The following is a 20,109-nucleotide window of genomic DNA, read 5'->3' on the forward strand; positions in this document are numbered from 1 at the left end:
ATGCATCTTGCTGCCTTTCCAATGAAGCAAGTTTAATTTAGTAATAGGTGAAAAACCATCCTTACAAAGGTGTTAATCAGAGACTTGGCTTTGTGGACACTTTTCAGAGAACAAATTTGTTAGCATAAAAATAAAGCCAGAAAATGAAGAGCTGTTTAATCACTCAATTGGATTTTTTTGCCAGCATATTTCTTTTTCTCTGCAACCCACTGCTAAATTGTGCTTCCTAGCTGTTGTTATAAAATCACTGAATCAAATCTAACTCTGATTACATCAGAGAAGGCCAGGTACCCTACACCATAAGAGGGGGTTTGAAATTTTGACTTGTCTACTTAAAGATCACCAAAATCTGATAACAAGGTCAATTACGTCCCTGGGTGGGATTGACCCACCAACCTTTTGGTTAGTAGCTATACACATTAACTGATTGCGCCACAGAGACACTTTGCAAAAGTACATACTGACAAAGGCTAATAAGCATTCATCTAAAACGTTTCCTAGAAAAACTTTAAAAAGTCAATAATCTGGAGAGTTTTTGTAAGATGTTTCTTCCATCAACCAACGAAGAAACACATTGGTACTTTCCCAGGATGAGTGAGTGCTTCAGGATCTATTGCACTTACATGTGTAGCAGAGTACAGCAATGGAAGCATGCTGGGCACATAACCCAGAGGTAGGCAGATTGAAACTATCCTCTGCTATATGCATTTTTTTTTTGTTAATTAAAGTAATCCAAAACTGGGATTGATATGTTGGCTCTTTTATTTTTACTTACAGTACAATAACTTTTACCATTTTAATTTGTTTTAATAGTATATTGACAGTATTGTTTTCTTTCAAAAATCCACTTAATTTTTTTTACCCTATTATTAAAATGGTAATTGACAAAAACAAACTACATTGTCACCAGAAGAGCAATACAAAATGTACAAGTGATATATTAAAATCATCTTTCCAGCTTGAATTTCAATGATGCATTGGGGCAACGATTTTGTGAGAAACATTTTCACCCTTAAATAAAGATTTTCTTAATTCCTTACCTGTGTGCTAATTAGATATCACCTTGTTTTCACATTAAACAGACTTCCACATGAGAAAGCAGCAAGGATGCAGTGGCGTTAATGTTTCCTGGTGTCAACCTGTATTATTTCAGTAGACATTGAAATGAGGATGCATCTTGCTGCCTTTCCAATGAAGCAAGTTTAATTTAGTAATAGGTTAAAAACCATCCTTACAAAGGTGTTAATCAGAGACTTGGCTTTGTGGACACTTTTCAGAGAACAAATTTGTTAGCATAAAAATAAAGCCAGAAAATTAAGAGCTGTTTAATCACTCAATTGGATTTTTTTTGCCAGCATATTTCTTTTTCTCTGCAACCCACTGCTAAATTGTGCTTCCTAGCTGTTTTTCTAAAATCACTGAATCAAATCTAACTCCATCAGAGAAGGCCACGTACCCTACACCAGAACAGGGGGTTTGAAATTTTGACTTGTCTACTTAAAGATCACCAAAATCTGATAACAAGGTCAAATACGTCCCTGGGTGGGATTGAACCACCAACCTTTTGGTTAATAGCCATGCACACTAACTGATTGCGCCACAGAGACACTTTGCAAAAGTCCATACTGACAAAGGCTAATAAGCATTCATCTAAAACGTTTCCTAGAAAAACTTTAAAAAGTCAATAATCTGGAGAGTTTTTGTAAGATGTTTCTTCCATCAACCAACGAAGAAACACATTGGTACTTTCCCATGATGAGTGAGTGCTTCAGGATCTCTTGCACTTACATGTGCAGCAGAGTACAGCAATGGAAGCATGCTGGGCCCATAACCCAACGGTAGGCAGATTGAAACTATCCTCTGCTATATGCATTTTTTTTTGTTAAAGTAATCCAAAACTGGGATTGATATTTTGGCTCTTTTATTTTTACTTAAAGTACAATAACTTTTACCATTTTAATTTGTTTTAATAGTATATTGACAGTATTGTTTTCTTTCAAAAATCCACTTAATTTTCTTTACCCTATTATTAAAATGGTAATTGACAAAAACAAACTACATTGTCACCAGAAGAGCAATACAAAATGTACAAGTGATATATTAAAATCATCTTTCCAGCTTGAATTTCAATGATGCATTGGGGCAACGATTTTGTGAGAAACATCTTCACCCTTAAATAAAGATTTTCTTAATTCCTTACCTGTGTGCTAATTAGATATCACCTTGTTTTCACATTAAACAGACTTCCACATGAGAAAGCAGCAAGGATACAGTGGCGTTAATGTTTCCTGGTGTCAACCTGTATTATTTCAGTAGACATTGAAATGAGGATGCATCTTGCTGCCTTTCCAATGAAGCAAGTTTAATTTAGTAATAGGTGAAAAACCATCCCTACAAAGGTGTTAATCAGAGACTTGGCTTTGTGGACACTTTTCAAAGAACAAATTTGTTAGCATAAAAATAAAGCCAGAAAATGAAGAGCTGTTTAATCACTCAATTGGATTTTTTTTGCCAGCATATTTCTTTTTCTCTGCAACCCACTGCTAAATTGTGCTTCCTAGCTGTTTTTATAAAATCACTGAATCAAATCTAACTCTGATTACATCAGAGAAGGCCAGGTACCCTACACCATAACAGGGGGTTTGAAATTTTGACTTGTCTACTTAAAGATCACCAAAATCTGATAACAAGGTCAATTATGTCCCTGGTTGGGATTGAACCACCAACCTTTTTGATAGTAGCCGGACATACTAACCGATTGCGCCACAGAGACACTTTGCAAAAAGTACATACTGACAAAGTCTAATAAGCATACATCTAGAACGTATCCTAGAAAATCTTTAAAGAGTCAATAATCTGGAGAGTTTTTGTAAGATGTTTCTTCCATCAACCAATGAAGAAACACATTGGTACTTTCCCATGATGAGTGAGTGCTTCAGGATCTCTTGCACGTACATGTGCAGCAGAGTACTGCAATGGAAGCATGCTGGGCCCATAACCCAGAGGTAGGCAGATTGAAACTATCCTTTGCTATATGCATTTTTTTTGTTAATTTAAGTAATCAAAACTGGGATTGATATTTTTGCTCTTTTATTTTTACTTGAAGTACAATAACTTTTACCATTTTAATTTGTTTGAATAGTATATTGACAGTATAGTTTTCTTTAAAAAATCCACTTAATTTTCTTTACCCTATTATTAAAAGGGTAATTGACAAAAACAAACTACATTGTCACCAGAAGAGCAATACAAAATGTACAAGTGATATATTAAAATCATCTTTCCAGCTTGAATTTCAATGATGCATTGGGGCAACGATTTTGTGAGAAACATCTTCACCCTTAAATAAAGATTTTCTTAATTCCTTACCTGTGTGCTAATTAGATATCACCTTGTTTTCACATTAAACAGACTTCCACATGAGAAAGCAGCAAGGATGCAGTGGCGTTAATGTTTCCTGGTGTCAACCTGTATTATTTCAGTAGAAATTGAAATGAGGATGCATCTTGCTGCCTTTCCAATGAAGCAAGTTTAATTTAGTAATAGGTGAAAAACGATCCCTACAAAGGTGTTAATCAGAGACTTGGCTTTGTGGACACTTTTCAGAGAACAAATTTGTTAGCATAAAAATAAAGCCAGAAAATGAAGAGCTGTTTAATCACTCAATTGGATTTTTTTTGCCAGCATATTTCTTTTTCTCTGCAACCCACTGCTAAATTGTGCTTCCTATCTGTTTTTATAAAATCACTGAATCAAATCTAACTCTGATTACATCAGAGAAGGCCAGGTACCCTACACCATAACAGGGGGTTTGAAATTTTGACTTGTCTACTTAAAGATCACCAAAATCTGATAACAATGTCAATTACGTCCCTGGGTGGGATTGAACCACCAACCTTTTGGTTAGTAGCCAGACACACTAACCGATTGCGCCACAGAGACACTTTGTAAAAAGTACATCCTGACAAAGGCTAATAAGCATACATCTAGAACGTTTCCTAGAAAAACTTTAAAAAGTCAATAATCTGGAGAGTTTTTGTAAGATGTTTCTCCCATCAACCAACCAAGAAACACATTGGTACTTTCCCATGATGAGTGAGTGCTTCAGGATCTCTTGCACTTACATGTGCAGCAGAGTACTGCAATGGAAGCATGCTGGGCCCATAACCCAGAGGTAGGCAGATTGAAACTATCCTTTGCTATATGCATTTTTTTTGTTAATTTAAGTAATCAAAACTGGGATTGATATTTTTGCTCTTTTATTTTTACTTAAAGTACAATAACTTTTACCATTTTAATTTGTTTTAATAGTATATTGACAGTATTGTTTTCTTTCAAAAATCCACTTAATTTTTTTTACCCTATTATTAAAATGGTAATTGACAAAAACAAACTACATTGTCACCAGAAGAGCAATACAAAATGTACAAGTGATATATTAAAATCATCTTTCCAGCTTGAATTTCAATGATGCATTGGGGCAACGATTTTGTGAGAAACATCTTCACCCTTAAATAAAGATTTTCTTAATTCCTTACCTGTGTGCTAATTAGATATCACCTTGTTTTCACATTAAACAGACTTCCACATGAGAAAGCAGCAAGGATGCATTGGCGTTAATGTTTCCTGGTGTCAACCTGTATTATTTCAGTAGACATTGAAATGAGGATGCATCTTGCTGCCTTTCCAATGAAGCAAGTTTAATTTAGTAATAGGTGAAAAACCATCCTTACAAAGGTGTTCATCAGAGACTTGGCTTTGTGGACACTTTTCAGAGAACAAATTTGTTAGCATAAAAATAAAGCCAGAAAATGAAGAGCTGTTTAATCACTCAATTGGATTTTTCTGCCAGCATATTTTTTTTCTTTGCAACCCACTGCTAAATTGTGCTTCCTAGCTGTTTTTTATAAAATCACTTAATCAAATCTAACTCTGATTACATCAGAGAAGGCCAGGTACCCTACATCATAAGAGGGGGTTTGAAATTTTGACTTGTCCACTTAAAGATCACCAAAACCTGACCACAAGGTCACTTACATCCCTGGGTGGGATTGAACCACCAACCTTTTGGTTAGTAGCCAAACACACTAACTGATTGCACCACAGAGACACTTTGCAAAAGTGGATACTGACAAAGGCTAATAAGCATTCATCTAGAACGTTTCCTAGAAAAACTTTAAAAAGTCAATAATCTGGAGAGTTTTTGTAAGATGTTTCTTAGATCAACCAACGAAGAAACACATTGGTACTTTCCCATGATGAGTGAGTGCTTCAGGATCGCTTGCACTTACATGTGCAGCAGAGTACTGCAATGGAAGCATGCTGGGCCCATAACCCAGAGGTAGGCAGATTAAAACTATCCTCTGCTATATGTATTTTTTTTTAATTAAAGTAATCCAAAACTGGGATTGATATTTTAGCTCTTTTATTTTTCATTAAAGTACAATAACTTTTACTATTTTAATTTGTTTTAATAGTATATTGAAAGTATTGTTTTCTTTTAAAAATCCACTTAATTTTCTTTACCCTATTATTAAAATGGTAATTGACAAAAACAAACTACATTGTCACCAGAAGAGCAATACAAAATCTATAAGTGATAAATTAAAATCATCTTTCCAGCTTGAATTTCAATGATGCATTGGGGCAACGATTTTGTGAGAAACATTTTCACCATTAAATAAAGATTTTCTTAATTCCTTACCTGTGTGCTAATTAGATATCACCTTGTTTTCACATTAAACAGACTTCCACATGAGAAAGCAGCAAGGATGCAGTGGCGTTAATGTTTCCTGGTGTCAACCTGTATTATTTCAGTAGACATTGAAATGAGGATGCATCTTGCTGCCTTTCCAATGAAGCAAGTTTAATTTAGTAATAGGTGAAAAACCATCCTTACAAAGGTGTTAATCAGAGACTTGGCTTTGTGGACACTTTTCAGAGAACAAATTTGTTAGCATAAAAATAAAGCCAGAAAATGAAGAGCTGTTTAATCACTCAATTGGATTTTTTTGCCAGCATATTTCTTTTTCTCTGCAACCCACTGCTAAATTGTGCTTCCTAGCTGTTGTTATAAAATCACTGAATCAAATCTAACTCTGATTACATCAGAGAAGGCCAGGTACCCTACACCATAAGAGGGGGTTTGAAATTTTGACTTGTCTACTTAAAGATCACCAAAATCTGATAACAAGGTCAATTACGTCCCTGGGTGGGATTGACCCACCAACCTTTTGGTTAGTAGCTATACACATTAACTGATTGCGCCACAGAGACACTTTGCAAAAGTACATACTGACAAAGGCTAATAAGCATTCATCTAAAACGTTTCCTAGAAAAACTTTAAAAAGTCAATAATCTGGAGAGTTTTTGTAAGATGTTTCATCCATCAACCAACGAAGAAACACATTGGTACTTTCCCAGGATGAGTGAGTGCTTCAGGATCTATTGCACTTACATGTGCAGCAGAGTACAGCAATGGAAGCATGCTGGGCACATAACCCAGAGGTAGGCAGATTGAAACTATCCTCTGCTATATGCATTTTTTTTTGTTAATTAAAGTAATCCAAAACTGGGATTGATATGTTGGCTCTTTTATTTTTACTTACAGTACAATAACTTTTACCATTTTAATTTGTTTTAATAGTATATTGACAGTATTGTTTTCTTTCAAAAATCCACTTAATTTTTTTTACCCTATTATTAAAATGGTAATTGACAAAAACAAACTACATTGTCACCAGAAGAGCAATACAAAATGTACAAGTGATATATTAAAATCATCTTTCCAGCTTGAATTTCAATGATGCATTGGGGCAACGATTTTGTGAGAAACATTTTCACCCTTAAATAAAGATTTTCTTAATTCCTTACCTGTGTGCTAATTAGATATCACCTTGTTTTCACATTAAACAGACTTCCACATGAGAAAGCAGCAAGGATGCAGTGGCGTTAATGTTTCCTGGTGTCAACCTGTATTATTTCAGTAGACATTGAAATGAGGATGCATCTTGCTGCCTTTCCAATGAAGCAAGTTTAATTTAGTAATAGGTTAAAAACCATCCTTACAAAGGTGTTAATCAGAGACTTGGCTTTGTGGACACTTTTCAGAGAACAAATTTGTTAGCATAAAAATAAAGCCAGAAAATTAAGAGCTGTTTAATCACTCAATTGGATTTTTTTTGCCAGCATATTTCTTTTTCTCTGCAACCCACTGCTAAATTGTGCTTCCTAGCTGTTTTTCTAAAATCACTGAATCAAATCTAACTCCATCAGAGAAGGCCACGTACCCTACACCAGAACAGGGGGTTTGAAATTTTGACTTGTCTACTTAAAGATCACCAAAATCTGATAACAAGGTCAAATACGTCCCTGGGTGGGATTGAACCACCAACCTTTTGGTTAATAGCCATGCACACTAACTGATTGCGCCACAGAGACACTTTGCAAAAGTCCATACTGACAAAGGCTAATAAGCATTCATCTAAAACGTTTCCTAGAAAAACTTTAAAAAGTCAATAATCTGGAGAGTTTTTGTAAGATGTTTCTTCCATCAACCAACGAAGAAACACATTGGTACTTTCCCATGATGAGTGAGTGCTTCAGGATCTCTTGCACTTACATGTGCAGCAGAGTACAGCAATGGAAGCATGCTGGGCCCATAACCCAACGGTAGGCAGATTGAAACTATCCTCTGCTATATGCATTTTTTTTTGTTAAAGTAATCCAAAACTGGGATTGATATTTTGGCTCTTTTATTTTTACTTAAAGTACAATAACTTTTACCATTTTAATTTGTTTTAATAGTATATTGACAGTATTGTTTTCTTTCAAAAATCCACTTAATTTTCTTTACCCTATTATTAAAATGGTAATTGACAAAAACAAACTACATTGTCACCAGAAGAGCAATACAAAATGTACAAGTGATATATTAAAATCATCTTTCCAGCTTGAATTTCAATGATGCATTGGGGCAACGATTTTGTGAGAAACATCTTCACCCTTAAATAAAGATTTTCTTAATTCCTTACCTGTGTGCTAATTAGATATCACCTTGTTTTCACATTAAACAGACTTCCACATGAGAAAGCAGCAAGGATACAGTGGCGTTAATGTTTCCTGGTGTCAACCTGTATTATTTCAGTAGACATTGAAATGAGGATGCATCTTGCTGCCTTTCCAATGAAGCAAGTTTAATTTAGTAATAGGTGAAAAACCATCCCTACAAAGGTGTTAATCAGAGACTTGGCTTTGTGGACACTTTTCAAAGAACAAATTTGTTAGCATAAAAATAAAGCCAGAAAATGAAGAGCTGTTTAATCACTCAATTGGATTTTTTTTGCCAGCATATTTCTTTTTCTCTGCAACCCACTGCTAAATTGTGCTTCCTAGCTGTTTTTATAAAATCACTGAATCAAATCTAACTCTGATTACATCAGAGAAGGCCAGGTACCCTACACCATAACAGGGGGTTTGAAATTTTGACTTGTCTACTTAAAGATCACCAAAATCTGATAACAAGGTCAATTATGTCCCTGGTTGGGATTGAACCACCAACCTTTTTGATAGTAGCCGGACATACTAACCGATTGCGCCACAGAGACACTTTGCAAAAAGTACATACTGACAAAGTCTAATAAGCATACATCTAGAACGTATCCTAGAAAATCTTTAAAGAGTCAATAATCTGGAGAGTTTTTGTAAGATGTTTCTTCCATCAACCAATGAAGAAACACATTGGTACTTTCCCATGATGAGTGAGTGCTTCAGGATCTCTTGCACGTACATGTGCAGCAGAGTACTGCAATGGAAGCATGCTGGGCCCATAACCCAGAGGTAGGCAGATTGAAACTATCCTTTGCTATATGCATTTTTTTTGTTAATTTAAGTAATCAAAACTGGGATTGATATTTTTGCTCTTTTATTTTTACTTGAAGTACAATAACTTTTACCATTTTAATTTGTTTGAATAGTATATTGACAGTATAGTTTTCTTTAAAAAATCCACTTAATTTTCTTTACCCTATTATTAAAAGGGTAATTGACAAAAACAAACTACATTGTCACCAGAAGAGCAATACAAAATGTACAAGTGATATATTAAAATCATCTTTCCAGCTTGAATTTCAATGATGCATTGGGGCAACGATTTTGTGAGAAACATCTTCACCCTTAAATAAAGATTTTCTTAATTCCTTACCTGTGTGCTAATTAGATATCACCTTGTTTTCACATTAAACAGACTTCCACATGAGAAAGCAGCAAGGATGCAGTGGCGTTAATGTTTCCTGGTGTCAACCTGTATTATTTCAGTAGAAATTGAAATGAGGATGCATCTTGCTGCCTTTCCAATGAAGCAAGTTTAATTTAGTAATAGGTGAAAAACGATCCCTACAAAGGTGTTAATCAGAGACTTGGCTTTGTGGACACTTTTCAGAGAACAAATTTGTTAGCATAAAAATAAAGCCAGAAAATGAAGAGCTGTTTAATCACTCAATTGGATTTTTTTTGCCAGCATATTTCTTTTTCTCTGCAACCCACTGCTAAATTGTGCTTCCTATCTGTTTTTATAAAATCACTGAATCAAATCTAACTCTGATTACATCAGAGAAGGCCAGGTACCCTACACCATAACAGGGGGTTTGAAATTTTGACTTGTCTACTTAAAGATCACCAAAATCTGATAACAATGTCAATTACGTCCCTGGGTGGGATTGAACCACCAACCTTTTGGTTAGTAGCCAGACACACTAACCGATTGCGCCACAGAGACACTTTGTAAAAAGTACATCCTGACAAAGGCTAATAAGCATACATCTAGAACGTTTCCTAGAAAAACTTTAAAAAGTCAATAATCTGGAGAGTTTTTGTAAGATGTTTCTCCCATCAACCAACCAAGAAACACATTGGTACTTTCCCATGATGAGTGAGTGCTTCAGGATCTCTTGCACTTACATGTGCAGCAGAGTACTGCAATGGAAGCATGCTGGGCCCATAACCCAGAGGTAGGCAGATTGAAACTATCCTTTGCTATATGCATTTTTTTTGTTAATTTAAGTAATCAAAACTGGGATTGATATTTTTGCTCTTTTATTTTTACTTAAAGTACAATAACTTTTACCATTTTAATTTGTTTTAATAGTATATTGACAGTATTGTTTTCTTTCAAAAATCCACTTAATTTTTTTTACCCTATTATTAAAATGGTAATTGACAAAAACAAACTACATTGTCACCAGAAGAGCAATACAAAATGTACAAGTGATATATTAAAATCATCTTTCCAGCTTGAATTTCAATGATGCATTGGGGCAACGATTTTGTGAGAAACATTTTCACCCTTAAATAAAGATTTTCTTAATTCCTTACCTGTGTGCTAATTAGATATCACCTTGTTTTCACATTAAACAGACTTCCACATGAGAAAGCAGCAAGGATGCAGTGGCGTTAATGTTTCCTGGTGTCAACCTGTATTATTTCAGTAGACATTGAAATGAGGATGCATCTTGCTGCCTTTCCAATGAAGCAAGTTTAATTTAGTAATAGGTTAAAAACCATCCTTACAAAGGTGTTAATCAGAGACTTGGCTTTGTGGACACTTTTCAGAGAACAAATTTGTTAGCATAAAAATAAAGCCAGAAAATTAAGAGCTGTTTAATCACTCAATTGGATTTTTTTTGCCAGCATATTTCTTTTTCTCTGCAACCCACTGCTAAATTGTGCTTCCTAGCTGTTTTTCTAAAATCACTGAATCAAATCTAACTCCATCAGAGAAGGCCACGTACCCTACACCAGAACAGGGGGTTTGAAATTTTGACTTGTCTACTTAAAGATCACCAAAATCTGATAACAAGGTCAAATACGTCCCTGGGTGGGATTGAACCACCAACCTTTTGGTTAATAGCCATGCACACTAACTGATTGCGCCACAGAGACACTTTGCAAAAGTCCATACTGACAAAGGCTAATAAGCATTCATCTAAAACGTTTCCTAGAAAAACTTTAAAAAGTCAATAATCTGGAGAGTTTTTGTAAGATGTTTCTTCCATCAACCAACGAAGAAACACATTGGTACTTTCCCATGATGAGTGAGTGCTTCAGGATCTCTTGCACTTACATGTGCAGCAGAGTACAGCAATGGAAGCATGCTGGGCCCATAACCCAACGGTAGGCAGATTGAAACTATCCTCTGCTATATGCATTTTTTTTTGTTAATTAAAGTAATCCAAAACTGGGATTGATATGTTGGCTCTTTTATTTTTACTTACAGTACAATAACTTTTACCATTTTAATTTGTTTTAATAGTATATTGACAGTATTGTTTTCTTTCAAAAATCCACTTAATTTTTTTTACCCTATTATTAAAATGGTAATTGACAAAAACAAACTACATTGTCACCAGAAGAGCAATACAAAATGTACAAGTGATATATTAAAATCATCTTTCCAGCTTGAATTTCAATGATGCATTGGGGCAACGATTTTGTGAGAAACATTTTCACCCTTAAATAAAGATTTTCTTAATTCCTTACCTGTGTGCTAATTAGATATCACCTTGTTTTCACATTAAACAGACTTCCACATGAGAAAGCAGCAAGGATGCAGTGGCGTTAATGTTTCCTGGTGTCAACCTGTATTATTTCAGTAGACATTGAAATGAGGATGCATCTTGCTGCCTTTCCAATGAAGCAAGTTTAATTTAGTAATAGGTTAAAAACCATCCTTACAAAGGTGTTAATCAGAGACTTGGCTTTGTGGACACTTTTCAGAGAACAAATTTGTTAGCATAAAAATAAAGCCAGAAAATTAAGAGCTGTTTAATCACTCAATTGGATTTTTTTTGCCAGCATATTTCTTTTTCTCTGCAACCCACTGCTAAATTGTGCTTCCTAGCTGTTTTTCTAAAATCACTGAATCAAATCTAACTCCATCAGAGAAGGCCACGTACCCTACACCAGAACAGGGGGTTTGAAATTTTGACTTGTCTACTTAAAGATCACCAAAATCTGATAACAAGGTCAAATACGTCCCTGGGTGGGATTGAACCACCAACCTTTTGGTTAATAGCCATGCACACTAACTGATTGCGCCACAGAGACACTTTGCAAAAGTCCATACTGACAAAGGCTAATAAGCATTCATCTAAAACGTTTCCTAGAAAAACTTTAAAAAGTCAATAATCTGGAGAGTTTTTGTAAGATGTTTCTTCCATCAACCAACGAAGAAACACATTGGTACTTTCCCATGATGAGTGAGTGCTTCAGGATCTCTTGCACTTACATGTGCAGCAGAGTACAGCAATGGAAGCATGCTGGGCCCATAACCCAACGGTAGGCAGATTGAAACTATCCTCTGCTATATGCATTTTTTTTTGTTAAAGTAATCCAAAACTGGGATTGATATTTTGGCTCTTTTATGTTTACTTAAAGTACAATAACTTTTACCATTTTAATTTGTTTTAATAGTATATTGACAGTATTGTTTTCTTTCAAAAATCCACTTAATTTTCTTTACCCTATTATTAAAATGGTAATTGACAAAAACAAACTACATTGTCACCAGAAGAGCAATACAAAATGTACAAGTGATATATTAAAATCATCTTTCCAGCTTGAATTTCAATGATGCATTGGGGCAACGATTTTGTGAGAAACATCTTCACCCTTAAATAAAGATTTTCTTAATTCCTTACCTGTGTGCTAATTAGATATCACCTTGTTTTCACATTAAACAGACTTCCACATGAGAAAGCAGCAAGGATACAGTGGCGTTAATGTTTCCTGGTGTCAACCTGTATTATTTCAGTAGACATTGAAATGAGGATGCATCTTGCTGCCTTTCCAATGAAGCAAGTTTAATTTAGTAATAGGTGACAAACCATCCCTACAAAGGTGTTAATCAGAGACTTGGCTTTGTGGACACTTTTCAAAGAACAAATTTGTTAGCATAAAAATAAAGCCAGAAAATGAAGAGCTGTTTAATCACTCAATTGGATTTTTTTTGCCAGCATATTTCTTTTTCTCTGCAACCCACTGCTAAATTGTGCTTCCTAGCTGTTTTTATAAAATCACTGAATCAAATCTAACTCTGATTACATCAGAGAAGGCCAGGTACCCTACACCATAACAGGGGGTTTGAAATTTTGACTTGTCTACTTAAAGATCACCAAAATCTGATAACAAGGTCAATTATGTCCCTGGTTGGGATTGAACCACCAACCTTTTTGATAGTAGCCGGACATACTAACCGATTGCGCCACAGAGACACTTTGCAAAAAGTACATACTGACAAAGTCTAATAAGCATACATCTAGAACGTATCCTAGAAAATCTTTAAAGAGTCAATAATCTGGAGAGTTTTTGTAAGATGTTTCTTCCATCAACCAATGAAGAAACACATTGGTACTTTCCCATGATGAGTGAGTGCTTCAGGATCTCTTGCACTTACATGTGCAGCAGAGTACTGCAATGGAAGCATGCTGGGCCCATAACCCAGAGGTAGGCAGATTGAAACTATCCTTTGCTATATGCATTTTTTTTGTTAATTTAAGTAATCAAAACTGGGATTGATATTTTTGCTCTTTTATTTTTACTTGAAGTACAATAACTTTTACCATTTTAATTTGTTTGAATAGTATATTGACAGTATAGTTTTCTTTAAAAAATCCACTTAATTTTCTTTACCCTATTATTAAAAGGGTAATTGACAAAAACAAACTACATTGTCACCAGAAGAGCAATACAAAATGTACAAGTGATATATTAAAATCATCTTTCCAGCTTGAATTTCAATGATGCATTGGGGCAACGATTTTGTGAGAAACATCTTCACCCTTAAATAAAGATTTTCTTAATTCCTTACCTGTGTGCTAATTAGATATCACCTTGTTTTCACATTAAACAGACTTCCACATGAGAAAGCAGCAAGGATGCAGTGGCGTTAATGTTTCCTGGTGTCAACCTGTATTATTTCAGTAGAAATTGAAATGAGGATGCATCTTGCTGCCTTTCCAATGAAGCAAGTTTAATTTAGTAATAGGTGAAAAACGATCCCTACAAAGGTGTTAATCAGAGACTTGGCTTTGTGGACACTTTTCAGAGAACAAATTTGTTAGCATAAAAATAAAGCCAGAAAATGAAGAGCTGTTTAATCACTCAATTGGATTTTTTTTGCCAGCATATTTCTTTTTCTCTGCAACCCACTGCTAAATTGTGCTTCCTATCTGTTTTTATAAAATCACTGAATCAAATCTAACTCTGATTACATCAGAGAAGGCCAGGTACCCTACACCATAACAGGGGGTTTGAAATTTTGACTTGTCTACTTAAAGATCACCAAAATCTGATAACAATGTCAATTACGTCCCTGGGTGGGATTGAACCACCAACCTTTTGGTTAGTAGCCAGACACACTAACCGATTGCGCCACAGAGACACTTTGTAAAAAGTATATCCTGACAAAGGCTAATAAGCATACATCTAGAACGTTTCCTAGAAAAACTTTAAAAAGTCAATAATCTGGAGAGTTTTTGTAAGATGTTTCTCCCATCAACCAACCAAGAAACACATTGGTACTTTCCCATGATGAGTGAGTGCTTCAGGATCTCTTGCACTTACATGTGCAGCAGAGTACTGCAATGGAAGCATGCTGGGCCCATAACCCAGAGGTAGGCAGATTGAAACTATCCTTTGCTATATGCATTTTTTTTTGTTAATTTAAGTAATCAAAACTGGGATTGATATTTTTGCTCTTTTATTTTTACTTAAAGTACAATAACTTTTACCATTTTAATTTGTTTTAATAGTATATTGACAGTATAGTTTTCTTTCAAAAATCCACTTAATTTTCTTTACCCTATTATTAAAATGGTAATTGACAAAAACAAACTACATTGTCACCAGAAGAGCAATACAAAATGTACAAGTGATATATTAAAATCATCTTTCCAGCTTGAATTTCAATGATGCATTGGGGCAACGATTTTGTGAGAAACATTTTCACCCTTAAATAAAGATTTTCTTAATTCCTTACCTGTGTGCTAATTAGATATCACCTTGTTTTCACATTAAACAGACTTCCACATGAGAAAGCAGCAAGGATGCAGTGGCGTTAATGTTTCCTGGTGTCAACCTGTATTATTTCAGTAGACATTGAAATGAGGATGCATCTTGCTGCCTTTCCAATGAAGCAAGTTTAATTTAGTAATAGGTTAAAAACCATCCTTACAAAGGTGTTAATCAGAGACTTGGCTTTGTGGACACTTTTCAGAGAACAAATTTGTTAGCATAAAAATAAAGCCAGAAAATGAAGAGCTGTTTAATCACTCAATTGGATTTTTTTTGCCAGCATATTTCTTTTTCTCTGCAACCCACTGCTAAATTGTGCTTCCTAGCTGTTTTTTATAAAATCACTGAATCAAATCTAACTCTGATTACATCAGAGAAGGCCAGGTACCCTACAACATAAAAGGGGGTTTGAAATTTTGACTTGTCTACTTAAAGATCACCAAAACCTGATCACAAGGTCAATTATGTCCCTGGGTGGGATTGAACCACCAACCTTTTGGTTAGTAGCCAAACACACTAACTGATTGCACCACAGAGACACTTTGCAAAAGTGGATACTGACAAAGGCTAATAAGCATTCATCTAGAACGTTTCCTAGAAAAACTTTAAAAAGTCAATAATCTGGAGAGTTTTTGTAAGATGTTTCTTAGATCAACCAACGAAGAAACACATTGGTACTTTCCCATGATGAGTGAGTGCTTCAGGATCTCTTGCACTTACATGTGCAGCAGAGTACTGCAATGGAAGCATGCTGGGCCCATAACCCAGAGGTAGGCAGATTAAAACTATCCTCTGCTATATGCATTTTTTTTTAATTAAAGTAATCCAAAACTGGGATTGATATTTTAGCTCTTTTATTTTTACTTAAAGTACAATAACTTTTACCATTTTAATTTGTTTTAATAGTGTATTGACATTATAGTTTTCTTAAAAAAATCCACTTAATTTTCTTTACCCTATTATTAAAAGGGTAATTGACAAAAACAAACTACATTGTCACCAGAAGAGCAATACAAAATGTACAAGTGATATATTAAAATCATCTTTCCAGCTTGAATTTCAATGATGCATTGGGGCAACGATTTTGTGAGAAACATCTTCACCCTTAAATAAAGATTTTCTTAATTCCTTACCTGTGTGCTAATTAGATATCACCTTGTTTTCACATTAAACAGACTTCTACATGAGAAAGCAGCAAGGATGCAGTGGCGTTAATGTTTCCTGGTGTCAACCTGTATTATTTCAGTAGACATTGAAATGAGGATGCATCTTGCTGCCTTTCCAATGAAGCAAGTTTAATTTAGTTATAGGTGAAAAACCATCCCTACAAAGGTGTTAATCAGAGACTTGGCTTTGTGGACACTTTTAGAGAACAAATTTGTTAGCATAAAAATAAAGCCAGAAAATGAAGAGCTGTTTAATCACTCAATTGGATTTTTCTGCCAGCATATTTTTTTTCTCTGCAATCCATTGCTAAATTGTGCTTCCTAGCTGTTTTTTATAAAATCACTGAATCAAATCTAACTCTGATTACATCAGAGAAGGCCAGGTACCCTACACCATAACAAGGGGTTTGAAATTTTGACTTGTCTACTTAAAGATCACCAAAACCTGATCACAAGGTCAATTATGTCCCTGGGTGGGATTGAACCACCAACCTTTTGGTTAGTAGCCAGACACACTAACCGATTGCGCCACAGAGACACTTTGCAAAAATTACATACTGACAAAGGCTAATAAGCATTCATCTAGAACGTTTCCTAGAAAAACTTTAAAAAGTCAATAATCTGGAGAGTTTTTGTAAGAATTTTCTTAAATCAACCAACGAAGAAACACATTGGTACTTTCCCATGATGAGTGAGTGCTTCAGGATCTCTTGCACTTACATGTGCAGCAGAGTACTGCAATGGAAGCATGCTGGGCCCATAACCCAGAGGTAGGCAGATTAAAACTATCCTCTGCTATATGCATTTTTTTTGTTAATTAAAGTAATCCAAAACTGGGATTGATATTTTTGCTCTTTTATTTTTCATTAAAGTACAATAACTTTTACCATTTTAATTTGTTTTAATAGTATATTGAAAGTATTGTTTTCTTTTAAAAAGCCACTTAATTTTCTTTACCCTATTATTAAAATGGTAATTGACAAAAACAAACTACATTGTCACCAGAAGAGCAGTACAAAATGTACAAGTGATATATTAAAATCATCTTTCCAGCTTGAATTTCAATGATGCATTGGGGCAACGATTTTGTGAGAAACATCTTCACCCTTAAATAAAGATTTTCTTAATTCCTTACCTGTGTGCTAATTAGATATCACCTTGTTTTCACATTAAACAGACTTCCACATGAGAAATCAGCAAGGATGCAGTGGCATTAATGTTTCCTGGTATCAACCCGTATTATTTCAGTAGACATTGAAATGAGGATGCATCTTGCTGCCTTTCCAAAGAAGCAAGTTTAATTTAGTAATAGGTGAAAAACCATCCCTACAAAGGTGTTAATCAGAGACTTGGCTTTGTCGACACTTTTCAGAGAACAAATTTGTTAGCATAAAAATAAAGCCAGAAAATTAAGAGCTGTTTAATCACTCAATTGGATTTTTTTGCCAGCATATTTCTTTTTCTCTGCAACTCACTGCTAAATTGTGCTTCCTAGCTGTTTTTATAAAATCACTGAATCAAATCTAACTCTGATTACATCAGAGAAGGCCAGGTACTCTACACCATAAGAGGGGGTTTGAAATTTTGACTTGTCTACTTAAAGATCACCAAAATCTGATAACAAGGTCAATTATGTCCCTGGGTGGGATTGAACCACCAACCTTTTGGTTAGTAGCCAAACACACTAACTGATTGCACCACAGAGACACTTTGCAAAAGTGGGTACTGACAAAGGCTAATAAGCATTCATCTAGAACGTTTCCTAGAAAAACTTTAAAAAGTCAATAATCTGGAGAGTTTTTGTAAGATGTTTCTTCCATCAACCAATGAAGAAACACATTGGTACTTTCCCATGATGAGTGAGTGCTTCAGGATCTCTTGCACTTACATGTGCAGCAGAGTACTGCAATGGAAGCATGCTGGGCCCATAACCCAGAGGTAGGCAGATTAAAACTATCCTCTGCTATATGCATTTTTTTTTAATTAAAGTAATCCAAAACTGGGATTGATATTTTAGCTCTTTTATTTTTACTTAAAGTACAATAACTTTTACCATTTTAATTTGTTTTAATAGTGTATTGACATTATAGTTTTCTTAAAAAAATCCACTTAATTTTCTTTACCCTATTATTAAAAGGGTAATTGACAAAAACAAACTACATTGTCACCAGAAGAGCAATACAAAATGTACAAGTGATATATTAAAATCATCTTTCCAGCTTGAATTTCAATGATGCATTGGGGCAACGATTTTGTGAGAAACATCTTCACCCTTAAATAAAGATTTTCTTAATTCCTTACCTGTGTGCTAATTAGATATCACCTTGTTTTCACATTAAACAGACTTCTACATGAGAAAGCAGCAAGGATGCAGTGGCGTTAATGTTTCCTGGTGTCAACCTGTATTATTTCAGTAGACATTGAAATGAGGATGCATCTTGCTGCCTTTCCAATGAAGCAAGTTTAATTTAGTTATAGGTGAAAAACCATCCCTACAAAGGTGTTAATCAGAGACTTGGCTTTGTGGACACTTTTAGAGAACAAATTTGTTAGCATAAAAATAAAGCCAGAAAATGAAGAGCTGTTTAATCACTCAATTGGATTTTTCTGCCAGCATATTTTTTTTCTCTGCAATCCATTGCTAAATTGTGCTTCCTAGCTGTTTTTTATAAAATCACTGAATCAAATCTAACTCTGATTACATCAGAGAAGGCCAGGTACCCTACACCATAAAATGGGGTTTGAAATTTTGACTTGTCTACTTAAAGATCACCAAAACCTGATCACAAGGTCAATTATGTCCCTGGGTGGGATTGAACCACCAACCTTTTGGTTAGTAGCCAGACACACTAACCGATTGCGCCACAGAGACACTTTGCAAAAATTACATACTGACAAAGGCTAATAAGCATTCATCTAGAACGTTTCCTAGAAAAACTTTAAAAAGTCAATAATCTGGAGAGTTTTTGTAAGAATTTTCTTAAATCAACCAACGAAGAAACACATTGGTACTTTCCCATGATGAGTGAGTGCTTCAGGATCTCTTGCACTTACATGTGCAGCAGAGTACTGCAATGGAAGCATGCTGGGCCCATAACCCAGAGGTAGGCAGATTAAAACTATCCTCTGCTATATGCATTTTTTTTGTTAATTAAAGTAATCCAAAACTGGGATTGATATTTTTGCTCTTTTATTTTTCATTAAAGTACAATAACTTTTACCATTTTAATTTGTTTTAATAGTATATTGAAAGTATTGTTTTCTTTTAAAAAGCCACTTAATTTTCTTTACCCTATTATTAAAATGGTAATTGACAAAAACAAACTACATTGTCACCAGAAGAGCAGTACAAAATGTACAAGTGATATATTAAAATCATCTTTCCAGCTTGAATTTCAATGATGCATTGGGGCAACGATTTTGTGAGAAACATCTTCACCCTTAAATAAAGATTTTCTTAATTCCTTACCTGTGTGCTAATTAGATATCACCTTGTTTTCACATTAAACAGACTTCCACATGAGAAATCAGCAAGGATGCAGTGGCATTAATGTTTCCTGGTATCAACCCGTATTATTTCAGTAGACATTGAAATGAGGATGCATCTTGCTGCCTTTCCAATGAAGCAAGTTTAATTTAGTAATAGGTGAAAAACCATCCCTACAAAGGTGTTAATCAGAGACTTGGCTTTGTCGACACTTTTCAGAGAACAAATTTGTTAGCATAAAAATAAAGCCAGAAAATTAAGAGCTGTTTAATCACTCAATTGGATTTTTTTGCCAGCATATTTCTTTTTCTCTGCAACTCACTGCTAAATTGTGCTTCCTAGCTGTTTTTATAAAATCACTGAATCAAATCTAACTCTGATTACATC

The 20,109-nt window shown here is 34.8% G+C and overlaps 7 non-coding genes across 7 annotated transcripts; all 7 read right to left on the bottom strand.

Annotated features, from left to right (window-relative positions):
• Positions 1-3,868: 3,868 nt before the first annotated feature.
• Positions 3,869-3,942, bottom strand: TRNAS-ACU (transfer RNA serine (anticodon ACU)). Its single transcript has one exon. It is a non-coding gene; the product is annotated as a tRNA-Ser (tRNA).
• Positions 3,943-9,701: 5,759 nt separating this feature from the next.
• TRNAS-ACU (transfer RNA serine (anticodon ACU)) lies at positions 9,702-9,775 on the bottom strand. Its single transcript has one exon. It is a non-coding gene; the product is annotated as a tRNA-Ser (tRNA).
• Positions 9,776-14,363: 4,588 nt separating this feature from the next.
• TRNAS-ACU (transfer RNA serine (anticodon ACU)) lies at positions 14,364-14,437 on the bottom strand. The gene has a single exon. It is a non-coding gene; the product is annotated as a tRNA-Ser (tRNA).
• A 1,097-nt stretch (positions 14,438-15,534) lies between these two features.
• Positions 15,535-15,608, bottom strand: TRNAS-ACU (transfer RNA serine (anticodon ACU)). The gene has a single exon. It is a non-coding gene; the product is annotated as a tRNA-Ser (tRNA).
• Positions 15,609-16,699: 1,091 nt separating this feature from the next.
• On the bottom strand, positions 16,700-16,773 carry TRNAS-ACU (transfer RNA serine (anticodon ACU)). The gene has a single exon. It is a non-coding gene; the product is annotated as a tRNA-Ser (tRNA).
• Positions 16,774-17,868: 1,095 nt separating this feature from the next.
• TRNAS-ACU (transfer RNA serine (anticodon ACU)) lies at positions 17,869-17,942 on the bottom strand. The gene has a single exon. It is a non-coding gene; the product is annotated as a tRNA-Ser (tRNA).
• Positions 17,943-19,033: 1,091 nt separating this feature from the next.
• Positions 19,034-19,107, bottom strand: TRNAS-ACU (transfer RNA serine (anticodon ACU)). Its single transcript has one exon. It is a non-coding gene; the product is annotated as a tRNA-Ser (tRNA).
• Between the last annotated feature and the right edge of the window lie 1,002 nt (positions 19,108-20,109).

This window comes from Pseudophryne corroboree, unplaced genomic scaffold (assembly GCF_028390025.1).
Source record: "Pseudophryne corroboree isolate aPseCor3 unplaced genomic scaffold, aPseCor3.hap2 scaffold_2052, whole genome shotgun sequence".
NCBI lineage: Eukaryota > Metazoa > Chordata > Amphibia > Anura > Myobatrachidae > Pseudophryne > Pseudophryne corroboree.